General features: G+C 41.5%; 1 protein-coding gene across 1 annotated transcript in view; it reads right to left on the bottom strand.

Annotated features, from left to right (window-relative positions):
• The window catches only part of LOC143017857 (uncharacterized), a 277,362-nt gene that overhangs the window by 171,929 nt on the left and 90,433 nt on the right, over window positions 1-15,000 (bottom strand). The gene's annotated exons all lie outside the window — the stretch shown is intronic.

Genomic DNA, 15,000 nt, shown 5'->3' with positions numbered 1-15,000 from the left:
TTTCGTTCCATAACGAGGTCGAATGCAGGAAATGAAGTAATGAAGACATGAGCAAACACCCAGACGGAGAAAAAAACACAATAAACAATTGCCAGACATGACGTCATATCGCTTCGGTGTTAGTCCAGCCCAATCTTACAACTTCGAACTGTATTCCTTTTCGTCGTCTCTGTAGGAATTTTTGTTCCTTTTCTTGACTGCGCAAAATGATTTCTAACTACTTCTATGTTACGTACCGTTAGTTGTGTGGACGGCTGTTCCATTCAAAGACGAAGGAGAAATGTTGATATAACAATGACGATATGTGATGAGAGGATACGTTAGCACGAGGTCACAATGATGCTAGAGTTTATTAAAAAGGCTTGTAATTTATTTACCTATTAATAGATGGCATTGATGTTGTCAACTATTCACAGTGATTCAAATATACCTCACGATTATTACTAAATTGAAACGAAGGGGAAATTAAGCTGCCACCTGTTAGGATACATATATACCACAAGGTTGTCTACAAACTTTAGAAACTGGCTCTATAGATACGGACAAATGAACCTGGTATAAGAGTGTGTAGTATTGTATTGGTTACAGGTAGTACATAACAATAATAGTCTTCAATTTTTCTATATAGAATTACTGCCTAGTCAATGTACAAACCATCCTTATGCGCATTTTAACTATTTACCAAACTACTACTCCTTTTCTTGTTCAAGTTTTTGCTCTAGGTCATGGAATCTAGCGTCATGATAGGATATTATATATCTAAATCTTTTCAACTCAATCACGATTTTTCTTACCTCCATGGAAGAGTATCTAACTTTAAACCTATATATATTTTTAATTCATTCCCGGCGTTACGTTGATCAAGTTCTTCACTGGAATTATTCATCCTTGTAGATTGGAAACCATTAAAATTTTGACATTATTAGTGCAAATAAATAAAAAAGACAACATTTTGTAATATAAACAAACTAGAATTAGTGTTCATGGTGCGGGTTACATACACACCATTCCACGCTACTATCCACAACTGTCCCTGGGTATAGTGACCACTTTAATTCTCCTAGGTCCTCGTAAATTTAACTTAGGACATTTGCTTGTACGTTCAATGTCTTATAATGGAAAAAAGTTTGGTTATGAGAGTAACTAAAGCAGTGCAACATAACGTAGAAGGTAGAGGAAGGTTAGACGAAGGAAGAAACCAGTCGGTCCGAGATAATTCCCGACTAGATTTGCACAAAAGCCCCAAGAGGAATCTTTGTGTGAAACTGGTCAGGAATAAACTCAGACCTAGACTCGTACCCTCTTTCATCCACCTGCCATATTGTATCACCGTTACCTGGAGGATATGTGTGGGTAATTAAATCTAAACAACACGACAAGTGTTTTTGTGGTGATTAAGTGTATAGGCTTACATAATGACGCCCATTTCCTGTGCCAGTGTATCCTCAAGGAGGAGGAGGAGGAGGAGGAGGAGAAGGAGGAAGAGAAGAAGAAGAAGAAGAAGAAGAAGAAGAAGAAGAAGAAGAAGAAGAAGAAGAAGAAGAAGAAGAAGAAGAAGAAGAAGAAGAAGAAGAAGAAGAAGAAGAAGAAGAAGAAGAAGAAAGAAGAAGAAGAAGAAGAAGAAGAAGAAGAAGAAGAAGAAGAAGAAGAAGAAGAAGAAGAAGAAGAAGAAGAAGAAGAAGAAGAAGAAGATGAAGAAGAAGGAGAAAGAGAAGGAGAGGAAGAAGAAGAAGAAGAAGAAGAAGAAGAAGAAGAAGAAGAAGAAGGAAGAAAAAGAAGAAGAAGAAGAAGAAGAAGAAGAAGAAGAAGGAAGAAGAAGAAGAAGAAGAAGAAGAAGAAGAAGAAGAAGAAGAAGAAGAAGAAGAAGAAGAAGAAGAAGAAGAAGAAGAAGAAGAAGAAGAATATAATCGTGGGACAGAAGAATATATCGTGGGAATATCTGGGACTCCCTCGGTGGGAGGGAGTCTGGGAGTTTGTGGGTTACTACGAAGGAAAGGGAGTTTGTGTGTGGGGGGGTGGGAGGGGGGAGGACGGGAAGGGAAAGAGAAAGGCAAGGTGTCACCACGAGCGTCGCCACGTGCCTGAGTAACGAAGGAACGTCACAGAAAACGGTGGCAAAGTACTGAATGGTGGCGAGGGTGGGAGATTGAGGATGTTTGGAGAAATAATGACATGGACGGATGGAAAGGTCCGTAGAAGGAATTAGGGGAAAGTATTGGGGAAGAATGTATTTAAGAAGGACAAAGGAGATAAAGAGAAGGGGATTGGGGAAGGGGATATATCTAAGAAAAGAAAGAGAGGGAGATCGGTTAAAGTAACGTGCCCTGATGACGTGGACTGGAGGAAGGTGGATATCAGAGGGAAGAGGAGGAGGGAAAACAAGAAAAGAGTGACATGAGTGGAGGGAGAGAGAAGTGAAAATGTAAAAGGAGGTAGACTAGTTTTTCAGATCAAAGGGTCAAAGAGAATACTGCAAAGAAAGTTGTGTGTATATGAGTGTGTGTGTGTGTGGAGAGGGGGATGTAGAGAGAGAGAGAGAGAGAGAGAGAGAGAGAGAGAGAGAGAGAGAGAGAGAGAGAGAGAGAGAGAGAGAGAGAGAATGTTTGTTGATGTACTGTATATCTTTCTATATTAGTGAAGGGTGTAGGAGGGGGGCGTGGGAGGAAAAAAGGACATACATTATATCATTTTGCTTCCTTTCATCTCCAAACTTTTCCACTCCACCCAACCCAGAGCGGCCCTTCCCCCCCCCCCATCCCTCCGGCTCACCAGGATGCTCGTATTACTCTCACACAAAGGCACCGTAGCTGAAGTCAGATGAGCAAAAACACGTTTGGCGTCGCGGGCTCCCCGCTGTTCCCCTTCCTCGTTCCTCTCGACCCGTCTCTCCCACCCAGGACTCGGCTCCTCGAGCCCGGGTGTTATCCCAGGACCAAAACTTGTCCGGATTATCAGGCTTTGCTTCTCACAAGGCCGGGGCACCCGACGGCAAGCTGGGAACCGGTGCCAACACCGTAGTCGCTGTTGACAAGAACAGCTTCTGTTACTGCAACTGGTTCCTCCCTATTAACTAGGAACACCAGTATCGTCGCTGCAGAAACTTCGACTGTCGTGATTGTACCATCAGTGTAACTTCGCATACTTCTCTTATTAGTGCATCGAATACAATTATGAACACTACTTTTATTAATACTATAGTGCTACAGCTACTTTATAACCACTTACATGTCTACAACTATTGTTATTACAACTACTAATACGAGCTGCTCTCCTACTACTACTACTACTACTACTACTACTACTACTACTACTACTACTACTACTACTACTACTACTACTACTACTACTACTACTACTACTACTACTACTACTACTACTACTACTACTACTACTACTACTACTACTACTACTACTACTACTACTACTACTACTACTACTACTACTACTACTACTATTACTATTGCTACCACTACCTCTACTACTTCTATCACCATCTCTAGTGCTACTGTTCCTACTACTACCACTTCTACTACTACTTCTACTGTAATGCTATTATTACTGCCATTATTATCACTACATTTGATACTTCTATTTCCAATGAACTTAATATTACTAACACAGGTCATGTAGAGGAGGAAAAGGAAATGGAAGAGGAAGAGGGAGGTAGAACGAGAATGAGAGTGAGGATAAGAAGACAAGGAAGAAGGAAGAAAGAGAGGAGAAAAAATAAAAAATAAAAGAATGATCTGGAAGAGGAAGGAATGAGGAAAAGGTAGAGGAAAAACAAGAATGATGAAAATGATGATGGCGATTTTGACAATGATATAATGGTGGCGATGGTAGTGGTGATTACATCGGTGATGATGATGATGATGAGGAGGAGGAGGTTGATGGCGATAGAGATGATTATGATATCGATGATGATAACAAAGATAATTTAAACCATATTATGATAATAACGTTGTCATGATAAGGAGAAAAAAGGAAGATGAGGAGTGGAATAAGGAGGGGAAGAAGATGTAAAAGAAGAAGAAGAAAAATAAGAAGAAGGAGACGAAGAAGAGGAAGAAAAAGAAGACAAAGAAGAGTGAATTTTTTAAAGTTTGCCGCGCCATGACCCAGGTCACGTCACCAGATTCGGACCCTCGCCTTGGCACTAAATAGGTCTTGATTCGAACCCTAATGGTAATGTTCTTAAAGTAGTGCCTCAATACTCACAAGGAAATATCGAATCCTGTTCTTAGGGGCATCCAAAAAGTCATCATGGAGAAATATTATATCAATAATTTCGTTTTGAATTATATCTTAGTGTTTTTTTTTAATAAGAATAAAAATAAAATCCCCAGATTTCAGCTACTTGTTCATCAAAGTACTCTTCTCTCTCTCTCTCTCTCTCTCTCTCTCTCTCTCTCTCTCTCTCTCTCTCTCTCTCTCTCTCTCTCTCTCTCTCTCTCTCTCTCTCTCTTATAAATTAAATTAAAAGTTGAAAGTCGAGAGTATTACGCTAATATTGGAAAGGGGTTATCAAGTTAACCTGGAGTTAAACTTTGGGGGTATCAGGGCCGAAAAACTTTAGGAACCACTGCCCTAATGGCTACCAACGAGTGCCCCTCTGACCCGTCTGTTCCGAAGACACAGGAGGCAAGAGTATCACATTAGGTCGCAGCTGAGAGCCTCCTGGGGGAGCCCTAGCTGAGGGGCCCCACAAAGACGCAAGACACGGTCAAATCGTATCCATTCGTTGTATGGCTCAGTTGTGGACTTGCGCACACCCTCCAGAAGTAAGAGGCTTCTGTCAATTGTGGACTCTTGCAGTAAGCAACTGGTGAGGTGTCTTACGATCTAGTATCAACTGTGTCTGCTACCCACTTTCTGTTGGTCTGTGAAATTGTTTGGCGAGTGATGCTTGCTCAACGAAGAGCATCCCCAAGTTTAGATAAGTGGCTAAAAGGATGTTGAAGGATATTCATGGATTTTGATTTTATCACTTATAATACTAACCACGATTAGATTCTTTTACCTCTTTTTGTACCGGGTTTAACCGTCCCTTTTCTTCTGACTGCCGCCAGGCTATTTCATTCACCTTTGTGGCAATCCTCCCCACCACCCCCCTTGGTGGCAAATGGCCTGGCACCCTGATCTTGCTCCAGCAGAATCTAGGTGAGCCAGCTAGAAAGTAAAAACGCCCGCAATTATCGTAACAAACCCTTTATCTGGGGGGTCTGACCTCTCGCTGCCCTCCCGGATGCCAACCACCACTCCCCCCCCCCACACGATCCCTTCTTCCTTCCCTCCTCCACATTCCCTCCCCCCCACCCCCCCACCCCCATCATCATCATCTCTCTTCGGGGGCTATTCTCTCCCTCCTTGTCCAATTCTTCGTGTCCTCTCCCTTTTGGCCCTTCATTTTTTCATTTATCATTTTTATTTTACTGCCGTGGTAATCTATATTTCTGTTCGGACTGTCGTCAGGCAATTTTATTCAGCTGAGGGAAACCGAACTCAATAGTGAAAGGGTTAACTATCTCTACTCCACCATACATATACACACACACACACACGTACACACACACACACACACACACACACACACACACACACACACACACACACACACACACACACACACACACACACACACATACACATAAGCACATACACAAAACCTGTAACTAGAAGTATATATCAGTAAGCTCTTGGAAAAGACAAATATGTTGATGAATAACATGAAAGTGGCTCCCCAGTACATGGGTGAAAAGATGATGAATAGCCTAATCGTCCCTTAGATTGTCATATGTCACACATAGTAAAATATAATACAAGCAATCTCTGGGGAACACAAAGGGCAGGGACTCAAATGGTCGCCGGCCTTGCAGATAAGCCATAGCAGGAGAGACTTGGACCCCTGGACCTGCCATCATTAAAGGAACAAAGGGAGAGAGCGCTTTTAAGGTCACAGAATGGTGTGGACAAAATTGACAAAGAGGATCTTTTGGCCCGGGGCTGGAGGTCGTAACGATGCCTCCTTGGGTATGGGCTGAAACAGACCCCAGGGGATGTGAAAAGAATACATTTTCCACATAGACAAGTATAGCTGAATATCCTAAAAGAAAATAGAGTCCCCGCTGGAACTATAGATGTCTTTGAAACTGGGTATGATATATGTGAATAATAAGAGGTAAGACCCTACGAACGTGGCTCTTTCCCTGTATACAAAACTTAGGTAAATACAGAAAGCTAAATATCAACAAATGCGCACACCACACACACACACACACACACACACACACACACACACACACACACACACACACACACACACACAGTTCATTGCCCCCTCAGGAGAAGGGATGAGATGTGTGTGTGTGGGTGGGGGGGGTTTCTATGGAACTGTTTCTCCGACCCACGTCGGGAAGCCTGAGGGAATGGACCCTGCTCCCGGGATCCGGCCTCGCCCTTCCCTTTCAAAAGGAACTAGGTCACATTACATATCTTATTCTGGTTCCGATCGAGTGATTTTATTTAGAGGAAGACAAACGTGTGTGTGTGTGTGTGTGTGTGTGTGTGTGTGTGTGTGTGTGTGTGTGTGTGTGTGTGTGTGTGTGTGTGTGTGTGTGTGTGTGTGTGTGTGTGTGTGTGCGTGCGTGCGTGCGTGTGTGTGTGTGTGTGTGTGTGTGTGTGTGTGTGTGTGTGTGTGTGTGTGTGTGTGTGTGTGTGTGTGTGTGTGTGTGTGTGTGTGTGTGTGTGTGCGTGTGTGCGCGCGAATGGGCGTCTGTCCCCAAGGTCATCGTATCAAATGTGACCCCACAGTGAATGGTAGAAGAGGAGAAAGTTCTTTAAGTGTTCCAAATGTCCCTTGCATACAGATGCACGGGAAGAGTGGAGTGATGCTTGTGAAGGGAAGGGAAGGGAAAGGAAAGTAAAGGAAAGGAAAGGAAAGGAAGGGGAAGAGAGAGGAAGTGAATGGAAGTGAAGGGAAGGGAAGGAAAGGTTAGGTAAAGGGAAGGAAAGGAGTGAAAAGGGAAGGGAAGGAAAGGAAAGAGGAAAGAAAGAAAAAAGGGAAGAGGAGGAAAAAGGAGGAAATGAAAGAGAAGAGAATGAAAGGGAGGAGAAGAGAAGGGAAGAGAAATGAAGGAAAGGGAAAGGAGGGGAAGAAAAGGAAAGGCATGAGAAGTAAAAGCGAAAATCAGTCTCAGAATTTAGGAACTAGAGATCTGCCAAGAGGAGCCGAGATAAAAAAAGAAAAAAAAGAATCAGAGAAAGAAGCCACGTGGATATGAGCTGTTGACTTGGAGAAGATTAGACGAGCTTGAGGACGATATCGAAGTGGGAATGATTGAGGCTGGGATGAAAGGAGGCTAAAAAACAAAAAGAGGCTCATGAAAAGGACTCAAAGGGGAAACCTTAAATCCTTCAGCACGAGGTTCTTCCCTTGAGCTGAATGAAATTGTCTGACATCGGGCAGAACGAAAACCTGTAAAGAGAGTCTTGACAGGGCATAGGACGACAACGGAGAGAGAGACACTACATCATCGTCATGAGGCCTTGTCCTAAGACAAATGATAAGTCCTTACGCTTCGAGCCAGTCATCGTAGCGACTCGCGTGAGGTCAAGAGTTACCTTTTCTCCATTACCACAGGGTGCTGGAGTTCAAGATCAAACAATGACAGACATATTTGCAGCCTCTGTTGATATGTCAGAGGTGGTCGGTCGTCGTCTCACGGGTCCTCACGTCTTCGTCTGCTGACAACCGTGACAACGTGACAACACTCCCTACCCAACCACACGCCCACCCCTCCTTCCCAATTAGGAATTCTCTTGATGGTTTTCTAGGATAACTAGTATCCTTTCAACATGGTCAATACTAGTAACATTGGTTTAGTATTGTCACCGAATAGTCGCTGTGTATGGATGCCGAAGCCAATTTTCAGAACCTGGAAAAGGTTTACTGTAACGATGTATCCTCCGTTATGATTCAGAAGAAATACGACCCGTAGTTATTTGGTCTGAGGGATCCGACATTTCGTTTAAGAACACGGCGACAATCCGTTGATTTGTATTTCGTCGAGGACACACGGCCCTTCTGTCCTTGGGAATAACGTGGCGCCGAAGAAGTGGAGTCACAGATTTAAGGAGGCCAGTAGATAAGAGTAACAGCGGCATTTTAAAAATCACCAGCATACTAACCTTTTCTTTCTTTTATGGGAATCAGTTTCCAATCATAAAATAATTCTACGTGACTCTGGTATGTAGGGGTATCACCAAAGTCCCTAAAGGATTAAGTGCATGTGGTTTAAGCTGTCAATTACTCCACTTGGGGCACACTGGTGGCGTCCTATTCATATTTCCTTCTGGCTAAAGATGAGCGATTCACACCTGGAAGGAACTTTTTGGCGCTGACAAGAACAAAATCTGAGAAATGGATCTCGGGAGCAAAGACGTCCATAAAAAGGCAGAGACTATTTCTAAAGTGGCCGCAAAGTATCACGCAGACGGCGAAGATAATCTTTTTCACATCTTCTGGTCGACACAAGGCAATCTAATTCAACCGAAGGAAACCCCAATTAATTAAGGGTGAATGGTATATATCATTCTGGCTAACGACAAGCTATTTCATTCAGCGTTTCAAGTTTGACAAGCAACCTTCTTGCATCTTCGAGCGCGTGGGAAATCTGTCCCGCGTGAACGACGACCCGAGACGCTCCATCACACCTGGGCAGCTGAGGGGCTTCCAACGAATGATTAGAATCTTCTGGCGGTAGGCAGAACAATGTAAATATTACAAAAATCAACACCAAAGTATGAGGAAGTCTTAATTGAAGTATTAATCTGTCGTTGTTGCATATGATACTGTTGAAAACGAACTTTCGTATCTCTGTTTGTGTGTGTGTGTGTGTGTGTGTGTGTGTGTGTGTGTGTGTGTGTGTGTGTGTGTGTGTGTGTGTGTGTGTGTGTGTGTGTGTGTGTGTGTGTGTGTGTGTGTGTGTGTGTGTGTGTGTGTGTGTGTGTGTGTGTGTGTGTGTGTGTGTGTGTGTGTGTGTGTGTGTGTGCGTGTGCACGCGTGAGCGTAAATATAAGTCGCATAAACGTAAATATTGTTAATAGGAATCTGACACAGATGAAAATTGAAATTGAAATGGTGGTGGTGGTGGTGATGGCGATAATAATGACATTGATGACAATGATAGTGGCAATAATGGTGAGCGTGGGGATTGTGGTGGTAGTGGAAAGGTGGAGGGAGGAGAAACATAAAGGGGAGAACGCGAGGAGACGGCGAGGGAGATGGGGAAAAGTAAAATGGAGGAAAAGTTAGAGAACGAAAAGGAAAAGAACGAGAATTAATGAGAGAAGACAGAAGAGAAACGAAAGGAAGAGAAAGAAAAGAAATATTAAAAGAGAGGAGGAGTAGGAGGAGGAGGCAGTGGGAAGAAGGAGGGAGGAGGGAGAAGGGAGGAGGGAGGAGGAGGAGGAGAAGGAGAAAGAGGAGGAGGGGGAGTAGGAGGAGGAGAAGGAGGAGGAGGAGGAGGAGGAAGAGGTGTGTTGATTGTGCGGTTGTGGGTTAAGGACGTCTTGGATCGTCGTCGTCGTATTTGCCCTCGAGGTCCTCTTGTTATTGTTGTCACTGTTTGCGATGTGTCGTTCTCACTCGCACTTTCGTTCTCGTTGCTGGTGTTCTCATAATCATATAGTTTTTTTTAAGCTACACCTGTCGTGAAAGTAGTCGTTAATGGCATACTCTTGTTAGCGAAGTGTCTGCCCATTAGCTTGAGCACTTGTTTGCACACGTGTTTGTGTGTTTTTCTTTATTTCATCTTTCTATTGCATTCGACCTCGTTATGGGTCAAAAGGCCTCCTGATGGCATGCTTTACAATTGCAATACGGTGTAATTTTATTGTTTTTGTGTGTATTTCGTTGATATAAAAGCCACGGACAGATACCCGCAAATTCTGTTTATTTTACTGTTTCAGTATTAGTATCGTATTAACACGTTTGTTCATTAACACGGTAATGCATTTGTATACATGTACTTTATATATATATATATATATATATATATATATATATATATATATATATACATATACATAAACATATACATATACATATACATATACTTATACATATACATACGTATAGTTATAAAAGTAAATAATGTGCAAATGTGAAAATCAAAATATGAGATAACAGATATGAAAAGTGATTGAGAGGAGTATTAAAAGAAATATTGTGGTGGTGCATGATGTCCTTCATGAGACAAGAGTATAAAGCAAGTTTAAATACCAAGTGATGTTGTTTGATATGGACAATCACTTGAAAGAATAATAAAGAGAAGTGTCATTGTAGCCTTGATGGGTAACTTTAATTGTCGGGAATAGAACTAGGAGGACTGGGAGGCTAGATGAAAAATGGGAAAATACAATGGTAAATATAGCAGTGAACAACGTAACATAATGGGTCAAAGAAACTAGAATGAGAGAAGATGACATACCAGCCAGATACTGTTTACTAAAGAATTAGATGCTATCGTGTCCTATGTAAATGAGTGATCACGTAATTTATTTCTTCCATATGTCTGTATGAGTGCAGAAACGAGCGATGATTAAGACAAGGAAGATATAATTTCGGGAAGGCAAAATTTATAAAGCTGGGTGAATTCTTTGATAAAGATAGATTAGAGGGTATTTAGAAAAACAATAGAAATACATAAGAAATGAAAAATCTTTCTTTACAATTCGGAAATGGAAAATTACGTATCGAGAATAATATTGGAAGAGAATTGAAGAAAGGGTTTGTAGAATGTCTGAGACAGAACAAAAAAGGAATAAAGCATAGGAAAGGTGAGAAAAAGGAAGGTCAATAGAACAAAAGATGGTTACAAGGAACCCAAAAAATATATGTACAAAAATCAAAAAGGAAGTAGAAACTTTAAATAAAAATGTAATTGGCAAATGTAAAGATAAGTTGAAATTTTCATATAAACCTAATTATGGTAAGTTTAATTACTGAGAAAATCCGAGGAATTTATTCAGCCTTCCTTATTAGTTACGATGCCCTAGCTTGATATGCTCAGCCATTTACCCCGTCACTTCTATACAGAAAAGGTATAGCCGACATGAAGGCAGAGAAAGACAATGAAGCAGAATCACGAATTTTATATCAAGGTTCCACACAAAACAAATTTCGACTAAGAAATTGATGACGCATTCCACTCTGGTGGCGCGATCGGAAGCATGCTGCTCTGGCATTTGTTTTGTTGTGAGTTTGAATCTCGCACTTCTCTCTGATTCCAAGAAGGGATTATCATGTGCCCCAAGAGACCAAGAAGCACATAGGGCAAAGGTGACGGCATCGGCAGCAGTTAAGCAGCGCCTCCTGACGTAGGCTCCTTACCTTCTTTGTATACATAAAGTTACTATCCAAAATCAATATTGCAGAATTAGTATTGGATTTTCAGATATGGTATATTTTCTTTACCATTTCTTCTCTGTAGGTCAAACTCACTCAATGGTTGAGGACCACGAGCTTCGAGGAAGACCAACGCGGTAAAGGGTTGTGATAAAGAAACGCCTGAGGCAAGTAACGGTGTTGTTTTTTTCGTGAGTAAATATGCCACCGCCCGTGGGGGAGACCGCGCCTTCCTCCTTCCCTTTGCATCCCTCCGCCGCATTTTCTTGAAAGGTTTCTTGCTCTCATCAAGATCCAAGGACTACTTACTCAAGTGGAACTTGTCGACGGCTAAAAAAAAAATCTTCCTTTTTCTTTTTTAATTACCTGATTAAATGTCGGGATCTTATAAGTTTATGGGGCTTTCTTTTTCTAGTGCCAAGAAAACCATAGCCCATCGTATCTCGGTATGGTCACCTTCAACGTTCCCAGTTGAATAGTTGTCGTCTTCAAAAGCTCAATGAAAATGGTGGGAACTGTAAGGCGACATGATGGGGATAATTCTTTCCCGCGCGTGCGTGTTCAACACCACGCCTGCCAATCACGTGTCGTGACGAAAGGAATGGTTGGGGAAGGATGGGGGAGGAGTGCACTTTGCTAAGTGAGGAGACACCAAAAGTACGGCAGAAGTGGAAGGCACATAATAGGTGGGGGGTGCAAGGTCAAGGTGGCGCAGCGAGTCTCAGAGATACAGAAACAAAATCACGACCAAGAAATAAACACAATACAGTGGAGAAGTGACGGAAAACAAAAAAAACAAAAAAAGAGAATAATAACCGCTGTTATTGTAAACGACGTACAAGAATGACACAATCGACCGAAAAAATAAGAGCCAAAGGTTAAACGTAACGACTTCAGACGTTCATTTATCATATTAATTTTGATAATGATAGTGATTAAGCAGATATGTAGTGATCACAATGGTAGTCCAGATGATTCGCAACACTACAGCGTCAAAAAATTAGGTAATTGCTTTTGAAATGTTAGCGATGATATCATTATCATGGTTACGGTTGAGCTATATATGAAGGTATAATTAGAGTGCTTGCAGCAAAGAAAAATGCAATGCAGTAACATCAATACAAAACAAGTGACAAGAAATATATGAGTAGTGAGAGAACAATAGATATTTTTAAAAAGAAAAGAAAAAAAGCAATGACGAAAATATTATAGATAAATATTATAGATAAATCATCGGATGACTTTACAATGTCACTGAAGAAGATGTTACGTTTTCTGTTATTTCTATGCATTTGCATTTGTTTCAGATTTGGTGATGGTTAAGGGTTATACTAGTGCACGCACTATAAAAGACAATCTAGTAGATGGTGTCTGGGTGAATGGTCATACTAGGAAGGGGAAAATCTAGAAGATATATTAGAAAATACCCTCGAAAGAGATGTTCTAAGCTGGGTATTCCACGGCTTTAAAAGATTATTTCTGAGAAATACAGCCACCATCATAGAACACAATATCTCAAAGAACGTGGAATAGTGTCGATCTGCATCCTAAATAAAAGTGGATAACACACTAACATACGCTGTTTGTTTTGTCAAGGGACCTTGCGCTCACGGTATAGTAACACAAACAACAAAGTTACATACACATGCACTTAGACACACGCACATGCACATAAACACACACACGACTCGATGGCGCGGTGGCAGCGTTCGCGGCCGCCATTGCGGCGGTCCAGGTTCGAATCCCGACCAGGGCTGAAATAATTTCAGAATCGCTGCGCTGCGAGTCGTTACTCCAATTTTCGTGGGCAGGGAGTTGTGTGTGTGTGTGTGTAAGGTCACAACATAACCCATAGATCGGTTATATATGAGCTCTAAGCTCTCTTCCGGGAGGGTAATAGCTGTCGATCACGAGTCGAACACGCGATCCAAGACCATGGTGAATCACACAAACGCACGCACACACACACACACACACACACACACACACACACACACACACACACACACACACACACACACACACACACACACACACACACACACACACACACACACACACACACACACACACACACACACACACACACACACACACACACACACACACACACACACACACACACACACACACACACACACACACACACACACATGCGTGCACGCACTCACACACACACACATACTTTAATGACATCCAACACTGTGCATCTCGTTATTACATCTCTCACTTCAAAGTCTTTTACTCCAGTAAATACAGGTTGGCAGCTTTTATCTGCAATTTCAGCTTGTGTTTTTGCATGTTCATTCACATCTCCATCTACCTTTAACTTCGAGACTCCTTCTTCTCTTTACCTGATTTTACCAGTGGCAAATCTACAGAATAGCTTTGGTTAATTTTTACATTTGTCAATTACACGTTTTCAAAATTCCTTTCTTCTTCTTCCCTACTCATTTTCGTATGTTTATTTCTGATTTTCTCTCAATTAATTTTTGTTCTATTGATCTTTTTTCGCACATTTCCCATACTTAATCACTCACATTTTTATTTGGTGCTTCACATTTTTCTGTCTAACTAACCCTTTGTCCAAATCCGTCCTCTTGGTATATATTTTTCCACTTCTGAGTTCTAAACATTTAGAAAAAATGCCCACACTTAGTGTATTTCTCGTTTGTCTAAATTCTCTCCAATCTACTTTGATAAAAGAATTCCTTCAGTTTCATTAATTTTGTCTTCCTAAAATTACATGTTTCTTGTCTATTTGAGCCATCTCGTTTCTAAAATCTTACAGCAATTGAAAAAATACCTGGTTTGATAACTTTTAGTTCTTTAATTAGCAGCAAATTGAATGTCATCTCCTCTCACTCTTGTCGTTTCTTTGACCCTGTACCTAACAGTGTAGTTTTCAATTATTTTTCTAGATGAGCACTCTTCCCAATTTACTTCCTGTGAATTAAAGTCACCCATCAAGGCTACATTGTTATTTTCCCAATATTCTATTATCCAAGTGATTGTCCGTATTTAACGCCTTTTGGTGTCTAACCTCGCTTCATACTCTTGTTATAAAGGAAGCATGCCCAATGCAATGTCTCTTTTATCACTCCCCTATTTTCTTTATATTCATTATTTAAATCTTTCCTTCTTCCAGTTGCATTTTGTCCAAATTCCTCTTTTTCTTCACTGTTGCCATTACACCAACTTTTTATCTCATCTGTCTCATCTCTACAAACTGTATTTTCCACCACCAATTTGTGTGTGTGTGTGTGTGTGTGTGTGTGTGTGTGTGTGTGTGTGTGTGTGTGTGTGTGTGTGTGTGTGTGTGTGTGCATCGTTAGAGTGGTACAAGAGAAGTGAAACCAAAAAATGGGTTTGGGTACATAAATGTGATTTAGCGGTTGATGTAAAGCCTCGGTGGGACTTTTGACGATTTATTTTCAGGTACTGCAGATATGATACAAAGGGTAAAAGGATCTTCCCTAGTGAGATAAGGGAAAGGGTCTCCCTACCTCTACTGACTAGGTCCTTGACCTAGGCAGCCCCCGCTACAACGGGCGCAGCCGTTTGTTGATAAAAAGTGAAAACACATAGGTAGG

The sequence above is a fragment of the Oratosquilla oratoria genome, chromosome 33 (assembly GCF_046742065.1).
Source record: "Oratosquilla oratoria isolate Oo_2021 chromosome 33, ASM4674206v1, whole genome shotgun sequence".
Lineage (NCBI taxonomy): Eukaryota > Metazoa > Arthropoda > Malacostraca > Stomatopoda > Squillidae > Oratosquilla > Oratosquilla oratoria.
This window is presented reverse-complemented; position numbering and strand designations above follow the sequence as displayed.